The 2556-nt window shown below is 37.3% G+C and overlaps 1 long non-coding RNA gene across 1 annotated transcript; it reads right to left on the bottom strand.

Moving 5' to 3' along the window:
• Positions 1-176: 176 nt before the first annotated feature.
• LOC123980257 lies at positions 177-2240 on the bottom strand. Its single transcript, XR_006827442.1, has 3 exons — positions 2085-2240; positions 1715-1747; positions 177-400 (listed from the first exon to the last, which is right to left on the bottom strand). It is a non-coding gene; the product is annotated as an uncharacterized LOC123980257 (long non-coding RNA).
• Between the last annotated feature and the right edge of the window lie 316 nt (positions 2241-2556).

Genomic DNA, 2556 nt, shown 5'->3' with positions numbered 1-2556 from the left:
CTTATGGCAAGAGCTGGTCTATATAATGTTTAACAAATAGTGACTGGTATATCACTAAGGTACACTAAGATTTCTTGTTTTACTTTCGTTTTCATTTTCCTTGCATTTTAAACTCGATTACTTTTTTCTTTTGAATTTAAAAAGCATGGACATTTAGATTTTAACCATTTTCCATGACCATGGTATAAATAACAAAGATTTTATAGCCAAAATACAATATCCAACTCCAACTAGTCATGTGAAACCCATAAAAAACTGTAAAATGTTCATACACATTGTTTGGTGGCTTTACGGGAAACATTGATGAGGCAAGTGGAGAAGTGGGAATGTCATAACCCTCACATGACACCCAACAAATCATCAGTAGTGGAAGAGTGGGGGATGGCCGATGTGTTCATTTCTGCAAAGGATAAAAGAATGTGTGATTACTCAACTGATAATGGCAATCACAAATTACATAAAATCCACAGAGATTAGTAATTTTAAAGGGGGCTGGACTAGACTAGGGCTGGAAGATTTGACCTAAAATCAAAATCCCAATTAAGTGAACATTTGAACATTTTACAACTAATGAATGATTATTTAGATTTTTTGCCCTCCTAGTTCATCTACTAGTCACCTCCACATATAATACGTATACTAAAATACTTATCAACAGAGTTCTTGTCAGCATTTCTTTAAAATATTTCTTTTCCCTTTACTCCTTTCCAATTAATCTGTTTGAGAAAACCATTGAATGTATATTCCAAGATTGAACAGTAAATACTATTAACAGAATGTTATCTGTGAACGTTGCTAAAATAAGGATGAAAGAGCACTGTATGCAGATCAGTGGTGAAGTTACTAGTACAGCAGAGCTGACCGGAAGTCAGACAAAATGTAAAAAGTAGTAAAAACAAACAAAACATTTTATACATTTGACAGTTATGTGTAACGTTACCTGTATCTATATAATCATATGAAAAGGACAACAAAAAAATACCTTTGGAAATAAATGTAAGAGACTTATTTTGAGAATATTAAATTCAATGAGTTTTTAAATTATTTTAAGACCCAGTGGGTAACGTTACCCTGCATGACAAATGACCCCAGGAGCTCAGCTCTGCTAATGTTACAGGTTTGCACTGCATTGTGATTTTGGAACAAACCCCAGTGGTAGTAACGTTATGTACAAAGCCAGCAACAACAAGAGAAAATGTGAGGCAAATTAAAAAGAACGAGTAATGCTGATTGTACCACTTCCAGCCATCTCAGTGTACTGATATCATGAACCTCATTGTAATTTTTAACTGTAAAATTTGATGAATTACTGAGAACCATCAGCCTCTAGACAAAATAACATTTCTTACAGCTCCTGACAGAAATCTGAGGGTAAACACTTGGTAAGCTTAACATAGCACACTATATCCCTCGGAAAACGCCCCAAATAAATATCCAGAATGGATCAGGAACTGCTCCTCAACCATATTACCGCAGTGTGATTTCATACAAAGTCAATGAAAAGACACGTAGAGAGGAGATTTCCCGCCCATAGACCTTATTTGTCATAATGAATTTACGTTTTGATTAATGTCAGATGAAAATTCCAACGTCTTTAGATGGCTTTGATTTTTTAAACACTTAACACTATAAAGTTATGATAGGTAAGTTATGCTCAACTATAGCCAAGATCAAATCAAAGCCGGAAAAAAATACTTACATTAACTTAACTTACCCTATTAATCCAGGGCTGAAGAAAAGATTGAACCTAAAAAGGAGACAGTTGCTGTCAGTTGGTGCTGTTGGAAACTAACGTTACAGCATCGTTGTAAGATACTAACTAACGTTAAACAGCATTAATGTTTTATGCTAGCTGCACACAAAGTTGTTTATTAATGCTAGCTAGCTTAGCTATCCGTTCATTCAGTTAATTTAGCTAACCCAGCTAAAAAGCTAACGTTAGCCAATGACTCTTCAACAGTTTTAGCCATTTTAAGAAGTTAAAACCCGGTCAAAACATTCCTATGTGACGATGTTAACAAGCATTACACCACTATTAAAAACAATCACACTAAACTGTTTGACTGTAACATCGTTCAACTTACTGTTATAAACTCTGTCCACAAAGCCTCCAGTCCGAACTGATCCAAAGAAAGAAACAGTTCGCGCGCTCGTTCCGACGAGTCCGGGCCAGAACTATTATGATTCCGCCGACTGATGGAGGCTCACGCCCGATCCTGAGTGCACACAGACTACATGCGGGCCGTATCCGGAACGGGGCAGTAAAACGGGCGTGACTGTTACACGGATCTGCCGGTTTGGAGGCGGATTCGGCCCAGAGTCAGCTGCTATCTGGGTAACCAGCCTAGTTCAAATGAATGAAATGACTCAAAAAAAGATTAGTTCATTTTAATGAACGAGATTTGAAGATTCGAGTCTGTCAAAAGAGTCGAACTTGCCATCACTACTGCCGGATAACAAAAAATGGGCAAAGAGGCGGGTTGTGAGTAGAGCTGAGGTTGTAGGAACCACGCCCGCCTAGTTTGACATGACCAAGTTAGCTGAGGCTAAGAAGCT

The sequence above is a fragment of the Micropterus dolomieu genome, linkage group LG12 (assembly GCF_021292245.1).
Source record: "Micropterus dolomieu isolate WLL.071019.BEF.003 ecotype Adirondacks linkage group LG12, ASM2129224v1, whole genome shotgun sequence".
Lineage (NCBI taxonomy): Eukaryota > Metazoa > Chordata > Actinopteri > Centrarchiformes > Centrarchidae > Micropterus > Micropterus dolomieu.
This window is presented reverse-complemented; position numbering and strand designations above follow the sequence as displayed.